At 42.4% G+C, this 15,887-nt stretch overlaps 1 protein-coding gene across 1 annotated transcript in view; it reads left to right on the top strand.

Moving 5' to 3' along the window:
• The window catches only part of ADCY1 (adenylate cyclase 1), a 144,956-nt gene that overhangs the window by 50,131 nt on the left and 78,938 nt on the right, over nucleotides 1-15,887 (top strand). The gene's annotated exons all lie outside the window — the stretch shown is intronic.

The raw sequence follows: 15,887 nt of genomic DNA, 5'->3' as shown, positions 1-15,887 counted from the left end.
CCAGGGAGAGCACATCTATTGCATGGCATTGATATCCTACCCCTCGTTTTCCTCTGCTGCCCACGGATACATTGTACTACTCATCAACCATCAGATTGAAAGCTAGAATGTGCCCTATTTGCACGTGATGGAACTTCCCCTCTTGCCATTCACCTGGCACATCCTCCCTGAGATTTTCGCGCCTGGACTGTGCAGGGAGGGTCGGCTTCTGCAGACGACTGACCATGGGCCCAGGAAGTCTCTTTCTAAGAGGGAAGGGGAGGAGGGAGTCTGGTGTCAGGAGAGCCCAGGTTGTGATGCTTTTCAGGGCCACTGACCCACCTGAGTTTCCTTGGACCCCAGACACCTAGCATCCCTGCCCTGTGAGGGTGTGGGAGGAGCACAGTGAGATGGAGCCAAGTTCAAGTTCACCTCTTGTCCAGCCTCACTCCAGGTGGTCAGGGAGGGGCGCTGAGGTCAGTGTGAGAGGAAGGGGCAATGAGCTCTGTTCAGCAAGGCAGCACCTTTTCAGAGAAGGTGACAGTGAAGAGTCTTGAGGGAAAATGTGGATGCTCCCTTAATGAAGGAGGGGAGAGGAGGGCACCCTGATGGGGGTGCTGGCTTGTGCAGAGTCCTGAGGGGCATTCTGAGCACAGGGCAGGGCTGGGCAGGACAGAGCCAGGCGGTAGTCACATGAGCTGAGGCCGGTGAGACTTGCCATGCCTGGCAGCAGTTAGGAGGACCCACTGGAGGTGGGAGAAAACTTGGGAGCCTGTTGCAGACACCTGGTTAGGGAGAGAGGTTAAGGTAGGAGGGGCAGGGGGAAGGAGGGTGGGCATGGGGGATTTGGGACACTACTCCCTTTGGAAGATCCCTGTGGTGAAGAAAAGGTCTTGAGATCCAGTTGTAAAGTCACTCTTTACTTTTCCAATAAACAGTGGAAAAGATCAGCACCTTTTACTTTTCCAGTAAATAGTGGAAAAGTAAACTGACTTTACAACTGGATCTCAAGACCTTTTTTTCCCCACAGGAATTTTTGTGGGCAGTCGCACCCCATTGATAGCCTGGGCCAAAGTTCCACAGCAGCCTGTTTGGGAAAGCCTACTTCATCTTTCTGCTGGGCACTGGAGCTTCTGGTCTGCAATGGCCTTGGAGTCTTGTCTGGGTTGTCCACTAGGCTTGTCCCCTGGACTGTGCAGCCAGTATTGTGTCCTGGGCCTGCTCCTTGCTTCCCACCCCTTCAGCAGGAAGCTGGTCATCTTGGGAGCTTTTCTCTGCAGGGTCCCGCTTGGCCCCACCTGGACCTTTTCCCTCTCACTGTGCTTGGAGCTGATGCTAGGCCCTCCACTCCTATCATCTGATTGTCTTCCTGGCAGTCCTGAGATGAGCGCCTTTGTCCGTGAGGGGACAGGACCCACGTTGGGTCAGCCCAGGCCCTTTGCAGTCCTGCTGTAGACTCCTTAGGGCTCTAGTTCTCTTATGAGGCACCTTATTTCAGCCCAGCTGCTTTGCAGTTTCTTCATTTGATAAAGAAGTGCTGGCTCCTAAGAGAGGCTGAAGGTGTCACAGAGAGCTGCTTGCTGCTCATGGTGCTGGGCTGTCACCCTGGTCCCAGGCCTTGGCATCTGCTGTTCCTGTCTGTGCCACTGTCCATGGTGTATGGGTGGGGGCTCTGGGCCTGTTTCGAGGCATCATCACATGCTCTGTCATCTCATGTTTCCATGTTCCAATTGGCTCCTTGAAACCTACTTGGCTCTTTTGCCAGGACACTGATTCATGCCTGGGATGCTGGCTTACATACTTTTATCAAGAATGCACACATGCATCAGAGAGTGGGTGATGTACGTGGTGGAGATGCCTGATGGGTCAAGTGGAGTGAGAGATGTGTTGTGTGTGCCTGTACATATGTGTGTGAGTGTGCACATATGTGAGCATGCATGTGCACACGTGTGTACACATGAATGTGTGAACATGGGTGTGCATGTGTGGGAATGTACATGAGTGAGCCTGTGTGCCTGCAAATGTATATGTGTGTTATGTGTGTAGGTGTGTTACATGTGTGAGTGCTTACATGAACACACATGTGTACATGTGTGTAGGTGAGCATGCATGTGGTATATATATGAGTATGTATGTGTGTGTGTACCTGTGTGAGTGTGCATCTGTACATGCATGTATGTGCCTGTGTGTCCCCTGTGGGTCACCACCGTTGGTTGGGAGCATTCTCTTGGAGACCTTTGGCAGCACAGAACACAGTCACCTCATGAGAAATGGGGACTGAGCTGACATGATTTTGTGTCGGGGAGTCTGTCCTCTTGACTTCCCATGTGTGCACAGATGTGTGCATTGCAGACACCTGCTGAAGCACAAAGCCCTGCACTCTGCTATCTGCTTCTCCCAGTGACCATGCAGGATTGTGGTGTTACCCCATGTCCAAGAGAAGGAGTTTGAGGGTCAGGGAGACCCAGCTACTTCCTAGAGGCTTGGTGGCTCTGGACCTACCAGCCCCTAATGCGAGGCTCTCTGCCTGGGGTTAGCTGACTAAGTCTGTGAAGGGCAGATAGTAAATATTTCAGGCTCTGTGGGTTACATATCGTTTCTGTTGCGACAACTCAACTCTGCTTTTGGAGCACAGAAGCAGCCACAAATACGTAAACAAATGGGTGTGGCTGTGCACCAGTAAAACTACAAAACAAGGAGTGGTCCACAGCCTCAGCGTGCCAGCCTCTGCTCTAAACCGTGACACCCGAACAGTGTTAGGTTTAAAGACATCCATACGCCCTGTCTTTGCCGTGTGCCTGCCCAGCAGCTGGGCAGTGGCTGATGTGTTGGCCTCTGGGCGGTGGAGTGTCCTGGGAGTCAGCCCCATGGAGCCTCCAGGTTGTGCTGCTGGCCGCCTTTGTTCTTGCGGACACTGTTTCTGGGTAGCAGGGCTGACAGTGCTGGCAGAAGTTAGGATATCATTACAGCTGCAAGATGCCTTCATGCAGCCCTTGAATTCTGCCAGCTGAGAGCTCCAGGTGCCCATGAGGAGCACAGCAGAGAGAACTGAACCAGCAGTCCCTGCAGCAGCAGAAATAGCATCACCCCCAATAACTACAACTCTGGTGTAAAGTGGCTGCTCAGTCCCCAGCAACATTTGAGTTTGAGCTGAAGAGAATATTTTCTGGTTTCTAGGAACACATTATTGTAAATGGGATCCATTTGGGCATGAAGCCCTTGACCACATGGGAGCAGAGGGGAGCTCGATTAGGGAACTCGCCAGCCAGGCAGGAAGGAGGACGGGGCCTTGCCCTAGTGCACTAATGCCACCACAGAGTGACAGCCTTGGGGTGCAGAGGGCTCGGCAGTGTGGGTGGGGGCACATATTGACCAGCAATTGTTTTATAGCACTAGAGGGCCAGAAGGAGATGCTCCAATGTGAGCAGATGCAGGCACAAGGGGCTGGGCCTGTTTCTTCTCTTGACCCCTGCCCTCAAAATCAGGGTAGAACTTTAAGAGCCTCAGTTGAAAGTCTTGAGTTTGGCTGCACTATGCAACATGAGGAGACAAAGGCCAAGTTGTTGACCTCACAGAAGTCTTTGTAACATCCTGGCCGGACATGATGTCATCTTCATTCTAAGAGTGAGCAGAATGAGGCTCATGTGGTAAAGCAGCATCCCCAGAGCCACAGCCAGGATTGGAAGCGGTGTCATTATGGCTCCAAAGCCTGTCTCCCTAGAAGAGAACTCCCACTCATCCTTGAAAGCCTCAAAGGCCATCTTTTCTCTAGGTCTCTGCCCACTGGGCCTCTGACCTTTCACCAGCCTTCTGTGGAACGGGTGCATCCTGTCCAGCTAACCCTACTCATTCATCACTGTGTGTATGGCTGTTTTCCAGAGAGGGGTTGGCCTGTGGACAGCCCATACACATGTCTCAGTGGGCACTGAGTCCCAGTGCTGACCATGGAGCCTGGCACACAATGGCTATCCCCACCTGTTTAAGTGGGACAGTGCCATGCTAGTGTCCTCTTCGATGGATTCTAGACTCCTTGGCCTGTTACCTGAAGCTGGGGGACCTCTGATGGCACCCACATATGAGAATGGCCAGAGGAGGGGCTGGGGTGGCCTACAACAGGCACTTTTTGGCCAGCAGGAGCCTCATTTGGAGAAGCTGAGTTGGGCTGGGAGCAGGATCAGTACCTGGGAGAGCTGGCTTTGGGTTTCCTTAGGGCTCAACTATCTGTGCATGATGGCTCTGAAGAGCAGGGGCCACTTCTTACCCTCCCCGTAGCTGTAAACAGGCTCCAGAATCCACTCGTGGGGAGATGCATCTGCAGAGCAAGCACAAGTCTGACTGGCTGTCACCAGGTGGTAATGAGTGTCCTGTGGGGATGGAGGGAGGATACCAAGCTCCCCAAGACCCCCGGCGCCCACTTTGCATATGCACAGCCGTGGCTGAGCATGAGGCTGCCCCTGGCAGGCTCCTGGTGGGGAGGTTCTTTGCTGTTTCTCAGCACATGATTGAGAAGCAATTGTCATGTCACCTGGGACACCTTAAGGTGGATTCTTAGGCCAGATCCAGAACCACTCATCAGAGTCTTAGGGATAAGGAATCTACATTTTGCTAACTGCCCTGGATTTTGCAGGCCAGAGGCTGAGAGCCACTCTCTAAAGCTTGTGCTCATATACAGGCCACTGGGCCTCAGAGGTGGGTCTCTTGGCATTCTCCACTCTGACCCCATGGGTTTTCTTCGCATCCCAACCTTCCAGCCAAGTGAGCCTCTCGCTTTCCCTGCCTGAAGATCTCGGTTTCCGCCATCCATCTCCATGCTCCTGCCCATGCTCTAGCCCCTCCAGACCCCTGCACAGTTTATAATGGGCAGAATGGAAACACATCTTTCTTCACACAGCAGGGAAAGTGTTTCCCTGTCCTGGGATCCTTGCAGGGTGACCTGCCCAGACTCTATCGGGGTGGAGGGTGAGTGGTTTCTGGAGAAAGGGGAGCATGGGAAGTATATGAGGAGGCACCCCTGCCCTTCCCCGAGGCAGGACAGCCCATGGGCCGTGTTTTGGTGTCTTTAGGAAAATTATTTATTAAGAAAAGTTCTCAAATATGTGTGGATGACTTTTTGAATACAAAGGGAATCTGTCAGTTTTCCTAGGAAAGGTTTACATAATACTCTGTCTTCTGCAACCTGGCATGCTTCTTTCTTCCAACAAACTGCACCATGTGTGGCCTAACTATTGCCTGCCTTCTGATAATGCTTGTGAGTTCTGTGGTTCAGTACCTCTGGGATATGTTACACCTCACCGGGATTTCTGCAGCAGCTCCTCATGGGGTGAGCATGAGGAGCTCTGCTTCCTGTTTCAAACCTTTCCTCGGCTTCCCACTGTCCTAGGTGGCACAGAGGGCTCCTTACTTTGGAGGTATGATTGACTGATAACGAGCTGCGTATGTGTACAGTTCTGTTCATTTGGGCGTATGTACACATGTGTGAAGCCATCACCACAGTCAAGATGCTGAGCATATCTTCCAGTGTTTCCCAGACCCTTTGCAATCCCTCTTTCCTCCCACTTCTCATTTTACTCTCTCCCTGTGTCCAGGCAACTACTAATCTGCTTTCTATCACTACAAATAAGTTGGAATTTTCTAGAATCTTATATATATGGAACAAGGCAATATGTACTCTACATTGTCTGGCTTTTTTTCACTGAGCATAATTGTTTTGAGATTCGTCCAACTTGTTGCACTTGTCAGTACTTCATTCCTTTTCATTGCTTAGAATCATCCCATTTTGTAGCTGTACTGAAGCTTGTCTGTTTATTCACTTTTTGATGGACATTTGGTTATTTCTAGGTGTTGGTTATTACAAATAAAGCTGCTATGAACATTCATGTACAAGTCTATGTATGGGTATTCAGTTCTCTTGGGTAAATACCTAGAAGTAGAATGGCTAAAAAACATGGTAGATGTATGCTTAACTTTCTACGAAACAGACGCAATGTTTTCAGAGTTATTGTAGCATTTCACATTCCCATCAGCAGTATATGAGTTCCAGTTGCTCTACATCCTCATCAGCACTTGATATGGTCAGTCTTTTTAATTTTAGTTTTTTTCTAATAGGCATGTGGTGCTATTTTATTGTGGTTTTAATTTCCTATTTTTTAATAGCTGATGTGGTTGAGCATCTTTTCATTGCTTATTGGCCACTCATGTATCTTTTTGGTGAAGTGTCTGTTGAAACCTTTTGACCACTTCTTTTTATTTGAGTTGACTTTTTTCTTTTTGTAAAGTTTTGAGCACTCTTTATATGTTCTACATACAAGTCCTCCATCAGATATATGATCCCTGAGACTTTGGCTTGTTTATTCTCTTAGCAGTGTTGTTTGAAGAGCAGAAAGTTTTAGTGTTTATGAAGTCCAATTTATCAGTGTTTTTAATGCATTGTAACTTTTGTGTTGTGTTTAAAAAGTCTTTGCCCAAAGTGCTATAACTGTGTGTTGGTTTCCCAAGGCTACTGTGGTGAATTACCACAAACTTGGTGGCTTGAAACAACAGAAACTTCTTTGAGAGCAGTTTTGGAGGCCCGAATTCTGAAATCAGTATTGCTTGGCCAAAATCCAGATATTTGCAGAACGATACTCCATCCAGAAGGTTCCAAGGGAGAATTTGTCCCTTAACTCTTACATCTTCTGTTGGCTGTTGGAATTCCTTGGCTTGTGGGCATATCACTCCAGTCTCCCTCTGTCTTCATATTGCTGCCTGTTCCTCTTCATTCTTCTGTTTTCTCTCTCTCTCTGCCTTTTCCCCCTCCCTCCCTCTCTCTTTCCCTTTTTCTGTATGTGTGTAAAATTTCCTCCTGCTTCGTTTTTATAAGGATACAGGTCATTGTATTCATGGCTCATCTGGATAATCCAAGATGGTTTCCCTATTTTAAGATCCTTAATTTATTACATTAGAAAGATCTTTGTTTTTGTTTGCTTTGTTTTGTGTTTTGCCACGTAAGTTTGCATTTACAGATTCCAGAAATTTGACCATGGGTATCTCTGGGGGTCTCGGGAGGCATGGAATTTCAGCCTACCACACACTGAGAGCAGCCATCCAAAATCTCTCTGGATTTCAGTCTCCTTATTCAAAAATAAGACTAAATATGACTATTTTGGTTGGTTAGTGAGAAGTAAGATAATGGAAAGTAAAATAATAAAAAGTCTAAAGCATCTAGCACAGTGCCTAGGACAGGGTTTACACTCAGTGTATGATAATTATCATTGTTACCAGGAAAGCTGTGATCAGTGGGGTCAGTGTTGTTAAAACTATGCAAGTATTTGAAAATCCAACTTCAAAATCATTGAGACCCTCTAACATAAAGATATGATAAACTCATTTTAAAAATCCCATCAAGTTCTTATATAACCAGATAACATTTGATGCTAGAAATTGTCCGTTTATCAGCTTTGTCTGTTTTAGAGACGTTATCCTTATTAGCATTATAATGCAATTGGATTCCATTTTAGCTCTGCAAATGTCCTCTCATTCTGCTATGTGCAGGAAACTGCTAATCACTGGTATGTGCATATGTAAGGAGAATACAATCTGTGACTTAGTCTGCCTCACAGTCCAGCAGGGGAACAAAAGTTTTCCTTAAATACTTGTTTTACAGAGCACATACTATATCACAAGTAAATTGAGTACTATTTCACTTATTCTCCATTTTATAAGCTCTGCATCCAAACTTGAAAACAAACATCATCCACAAAAAGTCAAAGCATTAGATGCAATTATCAGATTAATGTTTAATAAGGTGAAAACACAACATAGTGTATTCATAATTTTTGTGCGCATGTGAATTCCATAGCTTTACAAATACACATTGTCCTAAGGAAAACTCACATGAGAAAGATACACAAATAATCACAATCATTTGTTTCATTTGCCAGCTATCTAAGCCAAGCCTGCATATCCCTGCATCTCAGAGTAAGGTTGCAAAGTAAATAAATATATACCTACATAAAATAAAGTAAAAATCTTTGCCTAACCAAAGTCATAGATCTTCTCCTGTGTTTTCTTCTAGGGGTTTTATAGTTTGAGGTTTTACATTTAAGTTTATAATACATTTGGAGTTAATTTTTGTGTGTGTTTCGAGGTATGGGTCAAAGCTGGATTTTTTTGTTGTTGTTATCTTGATATCTAATTGTCCCAGAATCATTTACTGAAAAGACTATCATTTCTCTACTGAATTCCCTTTCCAAAATGTTAGAAAGATCACTTGTCCATATGTAGTTGAATGTATTTCTGGATTTTAAAAAATTCTGTTCCATTAACCTATGTGTTTATCTTGACATCAAAAACCACACACCCTGGCCCTGTAGTTTTATAATATATAGTCTGGAATCAGGTCCTGTGCTTTATCCAAGTTTATTGTTCTTTTTCAAAGTGATTTTTGGCTATTCTAGGTGCTTTGCTTTTCCATGTGAATTTTAGAATCAATTTGTCAGTTTCTGTAACAAAGCCTGCTGGAATTTTGTTTGGGATTTGTGTTGAATCTATGTTACCAATCTTGGGAGGATTAACATTTAAAAAATAGTCTTCTGATTCATGAACACCGTATGTTTATTTAGATTTATTTAGATATTCTTTAATTTTTTCTCGGAGAAAATGTATAGAAAAAATTCTATACATTTCTCAGAAATGTATAGTTTTTAGTGTATATGTATTTCTTTTTTCTTTTTTTTTCGAGACAGGGTCTTTTTCTGTTACCCAGGCTGGAGTGTAGTGGTGTGATCACAGGTCATTGCAGCCTTCACCTCCTGGGCTCAAGCAATCCTTCTGCCTCAGCCTCCTGAGTAGCCAGGATGACAGGCACATGCCACCATGCCCAGCTAATTTTTAAATTTTTCTTTTTGTAGAGACAGGGTCTCACCATGTTGCCCAGGCTGGTCTCGAACTCCTGAACTGCCTTGGCCTTGCAAAGTTGCAGGGATTACAGGCATGAACCACCATGCTCGACGAATGTACATGTATTTTATATATTTTATCAGATTTATTCCTGAGTAGCTCCTAGTTGTTTCTTTTTTAGATGGAATCTTGCTCTGTTGCTTAGGCTGGAGTGCAGTGGTGTGATCTTGGCTCACTGTAATCTCTGCCTCCCAGGTTCAAGTGATTCTCCTACCTCAGCCTCCAGAGTAGCTGAGACTACAGGCACACACCACCATGCCCGGCTAATTTTTGTATTTTTGGTAGAGACGAGGTTTCACCATGTTGTCCAGGCTGGTCTTGAACTCCTGGCCTCAAGTGATCCACCTGCCTCGGCCTTCCAAAGTCTTGGTATTACAGGCGTGAGTCACCGCACCCAGCCAATGCTATTGATTTTTAACTTTTAATTTCTGATTGTTCACTACTAGTATAGCAAAATACAGTTGACCCTTGAACATCATGGATTTGAACTGTGTGGATCCACTTATACATGGATTTTTTTTAATAAATATATCGGAAAATATTTTGGAGATTTGTGATAGTTCGGAAAACCTCACAGATGAACTGCGTAGCCTAGAAATATTGAAAACATTAAGAAAAGTTTGCATATGCCATGAATCCATAAACGATTATACATGTATTTAGGTTGGTGCGAAAGTAATTGTGGTTTTTGCCTTTAATAGCAAGGCCCGGCACGATGGCTCACGCTTGTAATCCCAGCACTTTGGGAGGCCGAGGCGGGCGGATCACGAGATCAACAGATCGAGACCATTCTGACCAACGTGATGAAGCCCCGTCTCTACTAAAAGTACAAAAATTAGCTGGGTGTGGTGGTGGGCGCCTGTAGTCCCAGCTACTCGGGAGACTGAAGCAGAAGAATCGCTTGAACCCGGGAGGCAGAGGTTGCGGTGAGCCGAGATCGTGCCACTGCACTCCAGCCTGGCGACAGAGCAAGACATCATTGAAAAAAAAAAAAAAAAAAAAAAAGTAATAGCAAAAACCATAATTACTTAAATTACTTACAGCAAAAACCACAATTACTTTTTCATCAACCTAAATAGATACTAGCCTATTTATATGTTAATCAACTGTTAATGTTATTGGTAAGGTTTCTGCCCAATGGTAGGCTATTGGTAGCTATGTTTTTGGGGGTAGTCAAAAGTTATACATGGATTTTCAACTGTGTGGGGGGTTGTCACTCCTAACCTGTGTTTTGTTCAAGGGCCAACTGTACAATTGAGTTTTTGTATTGATAAACTGTTCTGAAACTCCGCTGAGCTCACTCATTTCTAGTAGGTTTCCGTATACATACGTTTTCTACATAAATCATCATGTTGTTTGCAAATGAAGACAGATTTTCTTCTTCCTTTCCCGCTTGGGTGCCTTTTATTTGTGTTTTCTTGCCTTCTTTTACTGGCTGGAACCACCAGTACAATGTTGAATAGAAGTGTCAAGAGCAGGCATTCTTGTCCAACATTAGGGGAAGGCATTCTGTCTTGCATCATTAAATATGATATTACCAGTTGGATTTTTTATGGATACTTTTTATCAAGTTGAGCAAGTTTCCTTTTATTTCTAGTTTGCTGAGTTTTCTTTTTTTGAATCAGAAATGGATGTTGAATTTTGTCTAATTTTTTGCATCTATTGGAAGGATCATATGGTTTTTCTTTTTAGTCTGCTTATATAATGAATTACATTGATTGATGGTAGGATATTTAAACATCCTTTTGTTCCTTGGACAAGCCCTACTTGGACGTAAAGATGGTCCCTGACTTATGATAGTTTGATGTATGCTGTTTTGACTTTAAGATGATGGGAAAATGATACACATTCAATACAAAGTGCCTTCCTCTTGTGATGCTGGGAGGCAGCAGCAAACCACAGCTCCCGATCAGTCATACAGTTTTGACTTTCAGTATTTTCAACTTACCATACATTTATGGGTTGTAACCCCATCAGAAGTTGAGGAGGATTTGTATTGCATTATCCTTATTTATTGTTGGCTTTGCTTTTCTAAAATTTTGTTTAGAAAATTTTTCATTTATGTTACTTAAAGATATTAGTCTGTGGCTTTCTTATTCTGTACATGGTGTTAAGATAACGCTTAACTCATAGATGAGTTTGGGAACATTTCCTTTTGTTGAGTTTTTTGAAATTGTTTTTGTAGAAATGGTATTCTTTCTTTCTTAAATGTGTGGTAGAATTTACCAGTGAATCCATCTGGACCTGATATTTTCTTTGTGGAAAAGTTTTTAACTACAAATTTAATTTCTTTAAATAGAGCTAGCGAGGTCAGTTTTTTTTTTTTTTTTTTCTTAAATAAGCTTGGTTGTATTTCTTCATAGTATTTCCTTGTTTTCCTTCTAATATTTATAGAATCTATAGTGATGTCACCTCTTTTATCCATGGTTTTGGTAAGTTTTGTCTTCTCTTTTATCTGATCATTTTGGCTAGAGGTTTATCAATTTCATTGATTTTTTTTTTAAATAACTGCTTTTCATTTGATTGATTTCTGTATTTTTTCTCTTTAGTTTCTTTTCGTATCTGTATTATTGTTTTGCTTCTGGTTATTTTGGGTTTAATTTGTTGTTCTTTTTGTAGTTTCTTAAGGTGGATGCCAAAGCCATTAATTAAACATTTTTTATGTCTTTTAATATAAGAATTTATTGTTGTAAACTTACCTGAAAGTATTACTTTAGCAGTATCCCACAGTTTCTGGTATGTTGTGTATTTTTCTAATTCTTTTCAAAATACTTTCTAATTTCTCTTGATTTTTTTTTCTCTTTTTTAGACCCATGGGTTATTTAGAGATGTGATTCAGGGATATTTCAAAGGTCTTGTTTTTTACTTCTAATTTAGTTCTTTTGTGGTCAGAGAACATACTTTTTATTATTTGAATCCTCTTAAATTTATGGCCCAGAATATGGCTTACTTTGGTGGTTTAGTACTCTGATTTTGTAGAATTCTGTTAAGAGTGTGTTCAGTAAGTACCAATTAGGTCAGTTGGTTGATAGAATTGTTCATGTCTTCCATATCTTTATTGATTTCCTGGCTACTTGTTCTCTCAATTATTGAGAGAGGGGTATTAAAATCTCCAACATAATTGTATATTTTTTCTTTCAGTTCTATTTTTACTTCATGTATTCTTAAATTGTTATTCAATTTTTAAATATTTGTAATGGTTATGTCTTCTTGATAAATTGACTATTTTATTATTAAGAAATGACCTTTATTCTGGTAATATTTTTTGCTTTGTAATCCCATTTGTCTGATATTAATAGAGCCATTTCAACTTTCCTTTGACTATTGTCAGAAAGAATAGTTGTCACTCGATACTTACAGGGCATTGTTCTAGGACTACCAATGGATACCAAAATCTGGATGCTCAAGTCCCTTATAAAAAATGGCATAGTATTTGCATATAACCTTTATACACATCCTCCTGTATATTTTAAGTCTTCTCTGGATTACTTATAATATCTACTACAGTGTAAATGCTATGTAAATAATTGTTATGCTGTATTGTTTGGGGAATAATGACAAGAAAAAAAGTTGTACATGTTCAGTATAGATGCCACCTTGATAGGCCTAACTACATTCTGTCATCTGCAGTTGGTTGGATCCATAGATGCAGAACCCATGGATATGGAGGGTCTGTGTCTTCTTCCATCCTTTTATTTTTAGTCTGTTTGTGTGTGTTCGTTTGTTTGTTTTTGTTAGGACAGAGTCTCGCTCAGGCTGGAGTGTAGTGGCGCAATCTTGGCTCACTGTAACCTCCGCCTCCCGGGTTCAAGAGATTCTCCTGCCTCAACCTCTCTAGTAGCTGGGATTACAGGTGCACACCACCACACCCAGCTAATTTTTATATTTTTAGTAGAGAAGGGTACTCACCATGTTGGCCAGGCTGATCTCGAACTTCTGACCTCAGGGAATCCGCCCGCCTCAGCCTCCCAAAGTGCTGGGATTACAGGCATGAGCCTCCATACCCGGCCTGTTTGTGTCTTTTTATTTGAAGTTTGTTCTTAGTTTTGCTTTTATTTTATTTTTTCTACCTAAGGTGACAATCTTTGCTTTCAACTGGGGTGTTTGGACTATTTGCATTAGTGATGTGGTTAGGTTTGGTCTGTTACCTTGCCATTCGCTTTTTGTCTTATTTGTTCTTTGTTCCCTTTTTTGTTTTCTTTGGCCATTTTGCTAATTTATTATGTTTTATGATTCCATCTCACTGCCTTTATTGGCTTACTAGTATAATTCTTTGTTTTGTTATTTTTGTGGTTGCCTTAAAATTTATAATAGATATTTTAACTTTTAGCAGTCTACCATCGCATGATTTATTAATTACAGCATAAGAAACTTACAATTATATATATCTGTTTCTTCTTTCTTGGCCTTTATGACGTTGTTCCCATACATTTTACTTTTTCTAGTGTTATAAACTCCATTTTACATTTTATTTACAGTCAATTCTCTTTCAAAGCAATTTAAACAGTAAAAATATCTGATCTGTTTATTCATATAGTAACTATTTCCTTTGCTTTTCATTCATTTATGCAGTCTATATTTCTTTGTGTTTTATATTTCTGCCTAAATTTCTTTCGGCTGGGTGTGGTGGCTCATACCTGTAATCCTAGCACTTTGGAAGCAGAGGTGGGAGGATCACTTGAGGCCAGGAGTTTGAGACCAGACTGGGCAACATAATGAGACCCCATTTCTACTGAAAAAAAGAAAAAACTTAACTGGGTATGGTGGCACATACCTGTAGTCCTACTTATTTGGGAGGCTGAGGCAGGAGGATTGCTTGAGCCCAAGAGTTTGAGACTGCAGCAAACTATGATCACATCACTGCACTCCAGCCTAGGTGATAGATTGAGACCCTATGTGTGAAAAGATAAATAAAAGAATTAAAAAAACATTTCTTGTAGTGCTGGTATGCTGGTGATGAACTCTTTCAGTTTTTGTACTTCTGAAAGACTCTTTATTTTGCCTTAATTTTTTAAAATTTATTTTCACCACATGGAGAATTCTAGGTTGACAGTTTTGCTTTGTTTTCTTCAGAACTTTAAAGATGTTGTTCTATTGTCTTCTCTCATGTTGTCTCCAATAAGAAGTCTGCCATCAACTCTCTTTCTTTGTTTGAAATAGGTCTTCTCTGTCTACTTTTTTTTCTTTTCATCACTGGTTTTAAGAAATTTGATTTTGATGTGAATTTGAGTTTTCTTCATGTTTCCTATGCCTGCAGTATGTTGAGCTTCTTGCATCTGTAGTTTTACAGTTAAATCCAATTTGTAAAAAACAAAAACAAAAACAAAAACAAACAAACAAAAAACCTGGGTGATCCTTTTTCAAATACATTTTATGACTCCTCCTCTTCCTTCGGGGACATCAGTTCCACATGTATTAGGGAGTTCCACTCTTGAGGGAGCCTGTAGCTCATTGGTGATTTTCTTCAAAATTTTTGGATTCTTTTCCTTTCTATTTCCTTTGGATAGTAGCTATTTTCTTCTGCAGTGTATGTCACGTCATTAATTCTATCCAGTATAGTTTCCATCTCAGACACTCTAGTTTTCATCTTCAGAAGTTCGATTTGAATCTTTTTTCCCTTTGTTGAGGTAACTACCTGAAAGTTCAAAATTGGAATGACCCGGTTTGCTCCTTTTTTTTTTTTTTTTTTGTATTACTTGTTTGTTTTTTCTTTGTGCATTGTTGGTGTTACGTATTTTTCAAGTGTATGTTTTACTCTAATCTGCCTGAGTCAGTTTTTGAGGAGCACATAGAAGGATGTGTGTGCCTCATATGTGCTGGTCTTGTGTGAGAGTCCCTGGTGTTGGACATGCAGGTGGCCCCTGTGAAGTAGGAGCATGTGAGATGCGTGTCCCTCAGATGTGCTCACGTTGTGTCTGGGAGTATGGCAGCAATGGAGCTTGTCTTTTAAATGCTTTGGTCTCCATAGGGGCATTATATGCAGGAAACAGCTGCCTTTCCTTCTAATGGTTTATAGTGAGTCGTGGCTGCCAGATGTCCATGCATACTGAAGCCCACTGGTAGCCAGGATGGGTCATGTTTAGACTGTAGGCTCCAGGTTATATAATTGATGGCTGAAAAGGCCTGTTTCTGAGTCTCTAGTGTTGGAGATGCAGGTGGCCCCCATGAAGTAGGACCACATGGGATGTGTGTCCCACAAATATACTTGTCATATGTCTGAGGCCCTTGTGTTGGTGATGCAAGTGGCCCCTGTGAAGTGCAGGCTTGGAAAATTACACACAGCTGCAGTCCAAACATATCTTTCTCTATGAAGGTCTCTGTGGGAAGTTAAACAAACACAGAACATGTTTGCCTTAGTCTTGATAGTAGCTGATGGTTTATTTACCTCCTTAGCCATGGTTGATAGTCACAGATGTGAACAATATTTTTGACCTTTTCCCCATTTATTGGATACTTGTTAGATTTACATTTGCTTTAATACCCATGTATATTTGGGAGACTGGCCACACCCCTTTGAATTGATGAGAAGCACCTGCCGAGGCCCAGTCTCATTCCACCTTCACCTGTGGAGGGACAGGGCCCCTTCTCTGGGTGTCAGTTTTCTTAACAGGAACATGAACTGGTTGAACTAAGCATACAGTTCCTTCATCCATTTCCAGAAGACTGTGGGGCAGCATGGAGGGGTTCACTGTGTGCCATCTGCAGAGATAAGACAATCCTAGCTTGGCCAGTTATCAGCTGGGCTGCCTGGGGCTCATCCTGATCCCATTCCTCAAGTGGATGGGAACACAGCCCCTTAGTTCTGGTCATAACTCCAAGAACCCTTCTGGGAACATTTTTTTTCCCAATGAGAGCACCTCACATTGTTGTAAGTTCTCAGCCCCACAGTGACTGTTTCCTGGCGCATGCCAGAGATGCATTCAGATTTCAGATGGTACAAGTGGGTCCCTGATGGGGATCAGTGCAAGAGT

This window comes from Pongo abelii, chromosome 6, assembly GCF_028885655.2.
Source record: "Pongo abelii isolate AG06213 chromosome 6, NHGRI_mPonAbe1-v2.0_pri, whole genome shotgun sequence".
Taxonomy (NCBI): domain Eukaryota; kingdom Metazoa; phylum Chordata; class Mammalia; order Primates; family Hominidae; genus Pongo; species Pongo abelii.
The sequence above is the reverse complement of the archived record's forward strand: the minus strand, read 5'-3'. Positions and strand labels throughout refer to the sequence as shown.